The sequence below is a fragment of the Drosophila busckii genome, chromosome X (genome assembly GCF_011750605.1).
Source record: "Drosophila busckii strain San Diego stock center, stock number 13000-0081.31 chromosome X, ASM1175060v1, whole genome shotgun sequence".
NCBI lineage: Eukaryota > Metazoa > Arthropoda > Insecta > Diptera > Drosophilidae > Drosophila > Drosophila busckii.
The window spans coordinates 20,038,941-20,053,479 of NC_046608.1; positions in this window are offsets into that span (position 1 = coordinate 20,038,941).

Consider the following 14,539-nt stretch of genomic DNA (forward strand, 5'->3'; position numbering starts at 1 on the left):
CGGTGACAAAATGCCACATAAATATTACACGAACCAAAGCTGATAAGCAAATGTCAATCTTATTAAAGAAAAAAAAAAAAAAAAAGCTAAAATATGTTAACAAAAGCTAAAAGAAATATCGACTTGGAACGGCATTCAAAGAATGAACTTCCGAATGTGTTGGGAAAGCAAGTTTCAAGATTGTTGGAAATTAGATATGCGCTATAGAAAATTAGAGCTACGTGAGTGAGTTATGTGTTGAAAATGCAGTTCAAATATTTAAAAGAAAAGCATAGACAGCGTATTATAAATAGAGTTGTAATTGGTTGTAGACTTAAAGGTGTCAACAGCTGGGAGAGAGCACCAATGAAAAATAAATAGTAAAAAATAAAAATCGAAAAAAATATGCAGACAAATCAATTAAAATAATTTGGTGTTAAATAGAATTAAATGAAAAATAAATAGTAAAAAATAATAAAAAAAAAATGCAGACAAATCAATTTAAATATTTTAGTGTTAAATCGAATTAAATGAAAAATAAATAGTAAAAATAATAAAAATAAATGCAGAGAAATCAATTTAAATTTTAGTATTAAATCGAATTAAATAAAAAATAAATAGTAAAAAATAATAAAAAACAAAAATACAGACAAATTAATTAAAATATTATAATGTTAAATAAATTCGTATAATAATAAATTATGAGCAGGCTTAGAATTATAAATATATTTAATTTTTATTGCTCTACTACATTTTGCTTTATATATATATATATATTTTTTTAACTGTAGCAACCTTATTTTATTATTTTGCTTTTGTTGTTGTTGCTGAGAGAACTCTAATGAAAAATAAATATTTAAAAAAAATGCAGACAAATCAATTAAAATATTTTAGTGTTAAAACAAATTAAACATTATAAGTGCTTATAATAAATTATGAGCATTAAATACGCCAAGGCTTTGAATTATAAATATATTTATGAATATATTTTATTTTTATTGCTAAAATTTGTAAAATGCTCGTATGCTAATTATGCTTTATATATTTATTTTTAACTGTAGCAACGTTATATTATTATTATTTTTGCTTTTGTTGTTGCTGCTGCTGCTGCTGGCAAAGCAGCTTAAGTTGCCAACTTGTCAGCTAATTGTTATTGTTGTTAGCAGTCATTAGCTGTTTGTTCATATCAGAAATCTGCAAAACGGTCAACTAATCGCTTTTATTTTATTTCAGTTGTTGGGCATGAGGCTGTTGTTGTTGTTGTTGTAGTTTTTTATATTTTGTCAAGATAATTTCTATTATTGTTGACTTGCTGTTGCGCCATTACACGAGTTCTTTGCGCTTAAGCTAAAGCATTTTGTCATGGTGAAGAGCAACAAAGCAGCAAGTGTAATGGGCACGCTCGGTTCCCAAGCCGCTGGGCGTTGCGGATTTATACTTTTCGCACAGTGTAAGCTTTGATTGAGTTGTTCTTATGCCCTGACCGATGAGCAACGTGCCTCAGCAAATCAGACTAGCTGTACTTTATGTATATATATATATATAAGGCTTGACCATGGGAAATCGTTTTGTTCACACTGTTGAGCCTACGAGCAAAAGCAAAGCCAAGAGCAAAGCATCATTAGCAATAGCAACAGCTGTTTGCTTTGCCTTGCAATGTTGTGTGTGACGTCATAGCAAATACAGCATGCGTAGCTTGACTTCCGCTCACAGCGTCAGACTAGCGTCAGGCAGACGCTGCGTATGCGCAACATTTGTAATCTAAAACTTTAATTCGTTTGTGTGTGTGTCGCTTTTTGTGTTGAGTTGTCTTTTGTCAACAGCTTCTAACTTCTAAGTATGCATGTTAGTTAATGCTTGCCATTCAACATTTTTCGACACTTTCCAATATCTTAGCTTAGCTTTTAGCATCGTCTTACGTTTTATAGCCGCTTGGAAATTGATATGCGCAACTTAAAAACCTATATCTATTGTAATAACGTTGTAAGTACGGGCTGCGCTGCTTCTTTTTATTGCATTTCCTTTTCTCGTTAACACTTCTCTTTTTATTTGTTTGTTTGTTTGCTCGTCATTCTAGCGGTTTTAATGTCAATTTGATTAGGTCGTCGCGCCCCTCCTCAAGTCAGAGAGTGTTAGTTTCATTTTTTTTTATTTTTTATTATTATCGATTTACATAAGCATGTGTGCATTAGTGTGCGTGTGTGTCTAAAATTCTCATCATAAGCTACTGAGCATTAAAAACTAAAGCATATGAAATTCATTTCCTGAAACGAAAATCAATGAAAATGTCTGAGAATTGCAAAGAAAGGCGCAGCAGCAAACTTTAAATATGAATAGACTGCAGCTTAAAAGGAAATGGCTATAAAAAAAAACTAAATGTAAGTTGCATGTTGTGTGAGAAGCGCATAGAAAGGCTGTTATAATGAGAAACAAGCGTTTTCCATCTCAAAATATATTTTGAATTAACTCTTTAGCGCTTAAATTGCGCTCATTATGACTGAGAAGCGCAAAGAAAGGCGCACTTAATTGCTTATTGCTTATAACATATTTAACGAAAAATAATTAAACATTTGTTTGTTCTTTAAACTTGTGCTGACCACAAAAAGTTCTCAGGCAAAACTAATTTGAATTTATTCCTAACACATGTAGCACTAATTCTCTCAACTTTTGACTACAGCCTTGCATTATCGTTTATGGTTATTCATTTCACATAAAACTGCCAATTTACCAAGATATCGACACATATTATAGCCAGAGCTCGCTGTGGCTCTCTGGCGCTAGAATTGAAACCATTTATACAAAATGTTTTCCCAAAAATAAATGTTTCTTTTCACTTCTGCTGCTGGCTGGGCTGGCATGCAAATCAGTTCGAGTCATTAAAAATTAACAAAAAATAGAAAATAAACAGACTTGAAAATATGTAGAATAGAAAATTAAATTACGGTTAATCAAGACTAGCAGCAGCAGCTGCAGCTGTAACCCTAGACAATCCCCTGCAACCTATACGAAGTGCAGCGCCGACTACCTGCAGAACTTGTTAGGCCAATTAGTGTGCGTATTTCGGACTACAAACCCCCCCCCAGTCCCAAAAGCTTTATGAGCAGACTCTGCTCTCACACACACTCAAGTGCATGGTTAGATAAACGAGCAAAGATTACGCGTAGCTTTCGTCTTGCACTCACACACACACACACACACACACACATTGCTTTATATATATTTTAAAACCTACTTGTTGACGTGTCTGCTATAAATGAAACATGCTTAATGAGCGAAGCGAAACGCAGCACGATTTGTGCATCAAGATAGTGGCATACACCCAACTATATACACATGTTAGTAACCTATGTACATACATATGTTTTTCTTCTTCTTCTTCTTCATCTTCTTGTGACGCAATCTTGTATAGCTTCGACTACGTACGGAGACAAGTAACTGAGCATATTTGGCTTGGCACATATCTATCGCATGAGCCAGGGAATAATAGGGCCCCCAGGGTCGTTGTCAAACTGTTAGAGCAACATGCCACAGCCGCAGCCACCAGCCAACAGCAGCGTGCAGCGCACAGTGGCACAAAAGATTCTCTCTCAAGTATGCCAAAGCACTAAAAGTGCATTACATATATATAAAAAGCATAGAAATTCAAATTTATGACCAAGAGGCGTGCTGCAAAAAAAAAATTAAAATGTTCTCAGATGTCTCATTAGCTCAGAGCAAACAAAATAAATTAATTCATATGCTGCATATATTTTTTTTTATTTTAGTCTGTTGCTTTTATGAATTTTTGCATTATTTTTAACACATTTAATTGCTGTATTTTAAATTAGTATAAAAGTGTAACTATTTATTTTGTATTTTTTTCATCAAATGCATATTTATATTTATATAATATATTTTTTAACATATTTATTTTAAACTAGTATAAAAGTATGTGTGCAATTTATTTTATATTATTTGTATATTTTTTTCATCAAATGAATTTTAATATATTTTTTAATTTTTTAAAAATTTATTTTAACATTTATTTAAATTAGTAGAAAAGTATGTGTGCATATTTAACTGTTTTATTGTATTTTTTTTAATATATTTAAATGCATATTTATTTTAATATATTTTAAATTAGCATTCAAATATGTGTGCAATTTGTTTTATATTATTATTATATTTTTTTCATCAAATGAATTTTAATATATTATTTTAATATTTATTTTAAATTAGTATAAAAGTATGTGTGCATATTTAACTGTTTATTTTTTTTATATATATTTTTTTCATCAAATGATTAATTACTTCAGTATATTTTGTTTTATAATTATTTTTGAAATTAGTGATAAAATATGTGTGGCAATTTATTTTTATTATATATTGTATATTTTTTTCATCAATGTTTGTTTTTATTAATTTTTTTTACATTTATTTTTATCTTCATTTTAATATAAAAATTAAATTGTTTGTATGCATTAATTATTAATTATACATAATATATTATATATTTAATATATTTTTTAAAATACAATTGTATATTATTATTTATTTATTGTCAACTATTTTATTATTTTAATGCTAAGAAAATTGAAAATTGTGGTAACAATTTTTCAATTATTTTTGCTTACACTATTTTAAACAAACAATCAAAATCTTACTAACAATTCTTATGCATATTTTATAGCTGCGCATTTTATTTTATTGTTATTTATTAATACTTAAGATTTGTTTTAAATGCAGCTCGCACTGGCTTGTCTGAAAATTGATGCCACCAAGCCTAATAAAATCTATGGCATACAATTTATCCATATGTGACTGATAATAGTTCACTCTTGCGTCTATGTGTGTGGTGATGTCCATCAACTGGGGCAGCGGCGGCAATTAGTGTGTGAGAGCTGTGTGCCCCCACCCCCCACCCTCCCCCTGTTCAGCAACCGAAAATCAAACACTGAGCAGCTGAGCGGTAGTAAGAGTAGTAAGCGCTTGAGCTTGATTGTTACCATTGCATTACATTACGTGCACATAGTCGTATTATTGGTACGTATATCGCATACATAAAAGGCCATAAATTAGTCACTTAAAGCGGGCCGCTCCCGCTTTGATATATCCACAAATGGCAGACGATCGCATGCCAATACATTCTCAACTACAAAACTATCCAGCTATACAACTATCCCAACTAGCCAGAGAGCCGCAGCCGCTGTCTCTATGAGCAGTTAACCAATTGTCTTGCACTTGGCCTACACTTGGCGCTGCGCTTTGGCTATCTATCATTGACTGACTGAAATTGTTGTCGCTGGTCGAAAAAAAATAAAACAACTGCAATTGTTTAGCGTTTTTTTTTTCTTTCTTCTTTTTTCTTCCTAATGATTGGCGGCGGCGCGTTCGCTCTAATTGACTCTCTTGGTGTGCTCTCGCCACAATTTTCTAACCAATGATCAATGACAGTTAGTAATTAACAACAGTCTCTTTTGCAGCCTAACTGGGCGTCCAACCCACTTAGCCGTAGCCGCAGCCGCAGCAGCTTAACACCCACCCAAGCCTCCAAACTTCAAAGTTTGCAACTATTTTTAGTTGCTCGCTCTCTCTCTCTCTCTCTCTCTCTCTCTGTTGCCATTTTCGGCGCTATTTTTGTTGCCTTTTGGTTCACTCGCTGCTCGCCTTAGCAATCAGTAAATTAAGAATGTATAACAACTGTTATTAGTTGTGGCAGCTACATCGGCTCTGTGTATAACTATATACGTGTAATTTTTCTCTCTGCTTCTTGCTTGTTTTGCTTTGCTGAATTTATTTTCTGTACAAATTATTGTTATTTTATGTCTGCATTCATTCAACGAAATTGTTTTTGATTTTTTCGCTAGAATTTTTTGTTGGCTTGTTGTGTGCTGCTTTAACGACTGAGATTTAAATTGAAGCGATTTTTGTGCATATTTAAAATGTGCTTAAAAATTTAAATTAAAATAAAAAAAGTTTAAAATCTGCTTTTAAATACAATAATAAATAAAAAAAAAATAAATCAAATAATAAACTTATAATTATATGAAAATAAACTTTTGAGCTATAATAATAAAATAATTTGAAAATATTTTTGAAGTAATTTTTGATGCACTTTATTGATCATTTATAAATTTTCAAATAATAAGCGTTAAAATAAGCTTTTAAATATTTATTCATATTTTTTTTATTAAAATTTTCACTGTTGGTTTTTTTTTTTATTTTATTTGGTGTACGTTTTTCTTTATTTATTTATTTTATTTTTTCTTTGTATTTTTTTTTATATTTATTGATTTATTATCTTTAATGCTTAAGGTCGCATTTTTATTTATTTAATTGATGTATTTTTTTTCTACATATTTATTGATTATTTATTTTTGTAATATTTTGTGTGTTTAATATTTATTATGTATTTTTTTATATTTTTGATTTATTTTTTTTATATTATTGATATATTTTTTTTTTAACATTTATTGATTTATTTTTTATATTTATTGATGTATTTTTTTTATATATATATTGATGTGTTTTTTGTTTATATTTATTCGCTTTCAATAAGATTCAGCCCCGAAACCTCTTCAAAAGAATATAAAAAATATTTATTCATACATAAATAAATTTAACTTGTTACTCTTTATTTTTATATAAATCGTAGCGCATTATTGCAGTCGGTCAAGTCTGTGGGGCGCGTCAAAATCGCTTAAAAACCAATTTGTGTGGCCTGCTGCAGATTTGCTTGCAGTTCATTGACTGACTGACTGACTGACTGGCTGACTGACTGCTATAAGTCCAATTTGTACTAACAGACATAACTTTGGCCGGGCTATGCAGGTGGGCCCTGCTGCCAAGCTCTGACTAAGTGAATGAGTCGTATTATTATTATTTGCTCTTCATTTTGTTGTTCTTGCATATTTTGCATAATGGGGCAGCGGCTTGGCTCGGCTTGTGTGTTTATATTTATTATTATTTATTCTTTACATTTATTTCTTTTGGGCAAAGGCTTTTAAGTTGAAAGTTGACTGACTAATAAAGTAAAGCAGCAAAGATTATTTACGCAAAAGTTAAGCTGCTTTGTTTATAGCCCAAATTTACCGTTAGCTAAGTACAAAATCTTAAGTTTACCGTTGCCTGTGCGCAGCTAGAAATATTTTATTTTATTTATTGGCGCATTAATTGAATTGTTGGCTAGCTTACGAGCATGACACCAAAGTCTTGCCAAAAAAAAAAAAATAAAATTCAAAAGCCGCTTAACAGTACAGTTAATAGTCCAAGCTATGTCTTGATAAATTGCATTAAGTTTGCACAAAGTTGAACAGAGAACATAAACATGTATTTATATTTTATTATATTTGTTAACAATAAGAAAACCGTTAAGCGCATTAGCTCGCTCGCTCCCTCTCTTGTTTGTCAACAGCAACTTGTCTCAGTTTGCTTCTGAGTTTTGTTTTTAATTTATGATTGTGTTGCTTTGTGTTTTTTGGCTAACGCATTAATTAAACAATTCACGTGTGAATTTCCTGCCCGGACATTGCTGGCCAGCTGGGCAGGTACATCCGTCGTATATCAATGCGATTGAGACGTTGACTTAATAGAGAAAGAGACACAGACTGTCGATAAAACTCGCGTCATATTCATTCTGCATAATGTGGCGAGAGTTTAGTAGTTTATTGTAGTTGCTGCGAGATCATTAAAATCTTAGCTGAACCTAAACTTGGACTTTCCAAAGTGTGCTAAGAAATTTTAAAAAGAATTGAACATCATGTAATTAAGTAAATATTTCTTATGAATTTTATATATTCTATTTTTTTTTATAATAGCTACTAATAAATAAACTAATAAAATATATATAATTTAAAGAAAATATGGCTATTCATAATTTATTTATTTTTTTCTTATTAATTTTATTTTTATTCTGATTATTTATATTTTTTTCAGTATATTTATTTTAATCTTTCGAAGTAAAAATTATTTTTTGAACAAGTTTTTAAATTTAATTGTTATTTTGTTTTCTGTTTTTTATTTATTTAATTTGTATTATTTTTTTTAATATTTATTTTTTTTTTTATTTATTTTTATTGTTTTTTTTTAAATTTTTTTTAATTTATTAATTTATTATTTTTTTGCAGCTGACAAGTAATTTTTTTATTATTATCATATATATAATATTTATAATTTCATTTATGTTTTTATTATTTTTTTTATTAAATTTTTTTATTATAATTTTTTTTTATTATATATTTTTATTATATTTTTTTACTATATTTTTTTTAAATTTTTTTATGTATTTTTTTTTAATCTTGCAAACTATAAATTATTTCGAACACCTGCCGCATTAGCTGTATATTTTATTAGATATATATTTTTTTTTGGGCTTTGAACTAGGCGAAAAAAATATATTTCGCTTTATTTTAGTTACGGTTCAACGTGGCGCGTTTATGGCTGCCAATAACCGACGTCAAGGCCAAGGCCGCCGCATGGCGAGCAAGAAACAACAACAACAACAACAGCAGCAGCAACAAAAGGCAGACAAACGAAACTAACGAAATTAACCAAACCAAAAATCGTGTGTTCATTATCTTCTAAGCTCTGCTACAAAACTACCCCACAATACGCACACACACACACACAGACACACGCACACATAGACAGCTGGTCAGCTTTAATAATGAGACGAGTTAAAGCCACACATCGGCCGATTTGCTGCGGCTTTTGTTTCGCCCCAAACAAAAAATAAAAAATAAAGTGCCGTTTGTGCGTGTCTCAGTGCTTCAACTCAACTTCAATTCACTTGCCGCCCCCTTCAGCCGCAAGATGCTACAAAATTGAATATCATGTTCCAGACCGAGCATCAATCAAAACTTCATTGCGTTGTCGCTTCTAATTGGCCCAGCTTATATGACTCGCTTTGATGCTAGCTGGCTGTAAATATAATTTCAAGTCTTTTTCTGTGTAAAACTTTAAATGTTCAAAAGCGCGAGCACGCCAAACGCACAGGAAGTTGTAAATGCAAATTTAATACGTTGCTCTCTTGTAAGCAAAACTCAATTCGAAAATTGTTTGAAGCTGCAGCTGAGTTGCGTTATATTTAAATGATCAGGCCAAGCTCAAATATTATTAATATATATTTAATATATAATCAATAACAATTACGCTTACTCATCAATAAAATTATGCCCAATAGCAATTAATAATGCTAAGAAATAATGCAGAATTATTTGTTAATATTTAAAATAATTGCAAATAGTACAAATATTATTTTAAAAATATTTTTAGGCAAACTAGTTTAACAAATAAGTTTAATGCACATTTAAAATAAAAAAATATATATATATATGTATAAAAATATTTTTTTTAGAGCCCTCCAACCAACTCAGTCACACGCACTAGACCAAGACAAAACAATAACTAACTGAAACACACAACTAGCAACAACAACTACACAATAAATTTCAATGTCACTAACACTTGATTTATAAACAAACAACAAAAAGTTAGCATGCCAAGTATAAAAGGAAAATGAAGTTCAGTTTAAATTGCTTTTGCAAGTGCCCTAAAGAGCAGAACACGCACATAAGACAGACAGACAGACAGACAGACGGACAGACAGACGTAGATGAAATCTAATCAAATCTAATCTAATTACTTCCTCATTGATTTTGAGCGCCTTTGAGCTTTTGTTAAAGGTGCTGAAAGAAAAAGTGCAGACAACACTCAAATGGAATTGAATAAAGCCAGCAGCAAACAACAACAACAACAATAACAATAATAATAAAAAAGGTGCAAAGCACAAAAGGCAAAAGCAAGAACCATAAAGCGTAAAGACTGCAAAGGCAAACGTAAACGAGTTAGAACCAACAACAACAACAATGGGCCAATTCTTGCAACTCCAAAATTCAAGACATTGTTAACTAAGTATGCAAAAGCCAGAAATAGAAACAAACACAACGACAGCAACAACAACAACAACAAATTACAATGTAAGTTTTAATGGCGCATTCTCTGTGGCCGAAAATGGACAAGTTTTCAGCTCTGCGTCATTGTTGTTGTTGTTGTTGCTTAAAAACACTTGCTGCCTGTTTGATTGCAATTGTTATACAAAGAGCTCTCATTGTAATAACAAAAGCAAAACAATGGCAAACACATTTTATGTGTCTGTGTGTGTGTGTCTGCGTGTTTGTGTGTGTGTTTAGCTTGGCATGATAATGATGTTCACCAATGCCGTTCTGCTTGCTATTATTCCAGTGACCTCCCCACGCCCCCTTGTACATCGACCACAATGACAACAGGCGAACACCAACACCAACATAACACTAACAATAACAATAACAACATTCACACGAACTTTAACACTTACAGCAACAACAACAACAACAGTAATAAACACATGGCATGCCTTAGCTGTAGTTGTGACTACTACAACAACAATAAACAGCAACTACTTTTAGAGTATAGCGCGCATCAAAATTTGATTTACATTTCAATTTCAATTAAATTCAAGTGCAATTTCTTCATATGCAGCTTGGAAAATTGAGCTAACTGTGGATTTATTTATTTAATTTGTAACTATTCTATTTATTTGACGTCTAACTGCAACTCACTAATTTTTTTGTAAATAAATGTTTAACTATATTATTTACAAAATTGTAAATATTTTTTTATATAAGTTGTTTCGCAGTCCTTAGAATTTTTTACGTAACGTATTTGCAGCTCCTAGTTTCTTACTTCTTTATTTATATTCTTTTATTTTATTAATTTATTTCTTACTTTTTTCATTATATAATTTCTTATCTTTTTTTTTATATTTTATAATTTTTTATATCTATTTTTATTTTATTTTTTTATATATTTTTTATTTTATTTTTTTTTTTATTTTTTTTTTTATTTTTTTTTCTATATTTTTATATATACTTTTTATATTTAAATTTTTATATTTTTTTTATATATTATTTTTTTATATATTTTTTTATATATTTTTTTATATTATATTTTATTACATATTATTTTTTTTATACTTTATTTTTTACATTTTCTTACTTTTATCAATGTTTTTGTGAATATTTTATAAGTTTTTTCATTTATGTTACTTTTTAAATTTTTTATTATTACTTAAAATTTTAGCTTAGTTTTTAAATATTTAAGTGTATAAAGTAGTCTGCAATGGAACTTGTTGAATCCAAATATTTTGCATTATGTTGTAGTTTTATTTTTGTTTTGTTGTGCTGTTTGCTTGTCTGTCACGCTGCTCTGAACACACAAACACACGCACACACACATACACAGACAGGCAGACAGACAGACAGACAAACGCTTGATGGAAGACTGGTAGACAAATTAGCAATTGAGTTAATTGTAATTTTGGTGTACGCTTTAAAGAAATTTGATCGTTTAAGTTGTTTTTTTTTTCATCAAGCTAATAAAAACATTAAAAACCAAAACTGGCTGCTTGACATTCGTAGCAATTTTGATTTGTTTGGCTGCGGCTGCTGCTGCTGCTGCATTTTTTTCGAGGCTAATGAATTTGTTTTTGCTCTATCGCTGACAAACTGTTGTATGCAATAAGCTACTTAATTAGAATTCGCTGTCGCGTTGCGTCGCGTCGCATGAAGTGGAGTGGGCAGTGGGCAGTGGGCAGTGGAGTGAAAAACTAAGAAACACATGCCAAGTGGTAAACAGCATTCTTTTGGCCCCTATCATGACAGATCAGTGAGAAATTTGACTGAGCTGATTAGGCATTTAAGCAAACCGCTAATTCTACTTGCCCCCCTCCTGATATGAGCAGCGTTAGCTTAATTGAATTTCGAAATGAAGCCGTTTCGACTCAATATGACGGCCAGTTGCATTAATGGCCAAAGAGATTGTCGCAAGACATGAAAAAAAGCTATAAATTGTATGCGAATAATCTGCTTTGATCTTTGATCTGATTCGTTTTTAAGATTTCTCCCTATTTGAGCAGTAGATTTATGTTCTTTGCCAGCTGACAAATGTTTTAAATATTTAAAGAATAAGCAACAATTTTTTAGAGTTTAGTTAAGTTGTTTTATTATTAATATGCGATCTAAATAATTTAGCAAGCATTTTTATAGTTTTGTTTTTATTAAACTATTTTATTGTATTAAATATTTTTTTTTATTAATTTTTGTTGTTTATTATTTTTGCTTATATTTTAATTTAATTGAATTTAATTGCAATATCTTTACGCACACAGTAGCTACTTCATTTCAAGTTCGTTGCCTAAGTCTTTTGTTGCTCTTCGCCTTTTTTTCACTTAACTAAAATTATTTTTAGCCAACTGTTTGCGGTTCAACGCAGTTCACTACAGCAGCAAGTAGCCGCAAGCTTAGCACACACACACACACACGCACACTCACACACATACATATAAGTACTACAAGTTCTAATGAAATTTGTCAATAAAAATTCGCAGAATTTTAAACAACAAAAGCTGCAGCAACAACAATAAACAAGTCACAGTCTTTGTGCTGTTTGCTCGCTTGTTGTTGTTGTTGTTGTTGTTATTGAATAAAAATTTACTTTTTTACCGTTTTCAGCGAAAGGAATACGCAAATACGAAATAAGCGCTGAAAAAAGAAAGAGCGAGAACGCAAAGTGCGCAAATATAAAAACAAATATGTGTATAGTAGCCTTTATTTTATTAGTACTGCATAATTTGCTAAGCAAATAACAACAACAAGCGAATGTAAATAAACAAAATAAGAAATTTCAAGCTTCAGAGTTCAGACTGTTCATATGAACCGAACCACTCAGTCATTGTCATTGTCAAAGAATTTTATTTTTGGCATATTTGCTCTGCGAACGAACAGACTTGAAAACTGGTTAATCATGCATCGCGTGGGTGTATATAGTATATATATATATATATACATATATATATGTCTGAGTAACTTGGTAGTAGCCCAGGGCAGGGCCATCAAGCAGCAAACAATGCAATTCGTTGTTCAATTTCTAATTAAAAACTGTGTCATGAAATTGAATTTTGTATTAAGTGAGTGCTGGGGCGGCGGTGAGTGTGCGAATCGTTATGTTCATATTAATTGGCATTAAATGTATAATTAAGGGTACATAGCGTGCATTAGAAGCTAGAAATTTGTAATTAAAAAATATATAAAAATATATGCTGAAGTGAAATAAATTGAGATATAAAGTAAAGAATTATTTATAAATTGCTGGCATAAAATAAATAAATTGCCAATAGTAATTATTTAAAATTTACAAGCTTTATAAAATAATTTGTTAACTCAGTTCTGACGAAATAAAAATAATTGCAAAGAATTATTTGTATAGTATATAAAAATAAAATAAAACTAAATGCTTAGATTAGATTTAAAAGCTATAAGGCTAAGTTTTGGCAAACTAAAAATAATTATAACTATTTCAAATAATTGAAAATAAATTAAATAATTATTTGCATATTTTCTTGCATTCAAATTAAATGCTAATAGTAATTATTTAATATATAAAAAAATATGTGTGCCAAACTAAAACTAATTGCAAATAAAATAAATATTTATTTGTATATTGCTTGCATTAAAAATAAAGATAGATTTAAAAGCTTTATAAAATAATTTGTTAACTCTGCTGACAAACTAAAAATATTTATGCAACTGCTGCTTGGCAGCTAATTCTTAGAATATTTATTATTTTTGTTTGCTTATCTCTTGTGCTCATGCCAAAATATTTTCTCTAGAGTGTCTGTCTGTGTGCAGTAATAAAAATTCTCAGCATTTGCTTTTTATTATTTATGCATTTAACGCGATGTAAACATTACAAATGCAATGCAATCAACGCGCTGTCTATGTGTGTGTGTGTGTGCGACTCCCACGACATTGGCTTTGGTGTTGTAGAACAACGCAATGAATGCAGCAAAAGGTGCCACAACAACAACAACAACAATTGTTTGTATGTGTTGCTACATGATGAACTCATGGAATAATTATCCTATGAATGAGCAGTTTGCATGATCATTGCCAAAGCTTCCGCTTTTGTTTTTGCGCTCAAGTGAATTTAGCTAGTTGCTGTTGTTGTTGTTGCCGCTCATTGTTGTTGTGCTTAGTTGCTGTTGGCTGCTCTTTGCAATTACGCCATGAAAATGTTGCATTTAAAAGGCATTTTCTTATGTCATAGCCCAAACAGCAAAACACACACACACATGCACATATAATATATATATATATATATACTAATTCAGCCGTCAGTCTAGAACTTATGTATAGCTAACTAGGTAAGTCTGGGATACTCAGACAGTTTCACATCAAAGTTCTTATGCATTCTGCTCAGCTGTTCAACGAACCAACCAACCAACCAACCAGCCAGTCAGCCAGTCAGTCAGCCAAACCAAGAGCCAAAGTGTGTTGTTTTTTTTTTGCGCTTCTAAGTGATGCGCATATAAATGTCGAGCACTTCACTTTGGCCCTCAGCCAAACTAAGTCCAAGTTAGTCAAGTCAGTTAGGCTGGCAGTTGCATTATTGTCTAATAAAACTATGCAAAATTATGTGTAGCATTCCAACACACACACACACACACACGCTCCCATGATGTTACTGAGAATTCAACGTCAGTCTT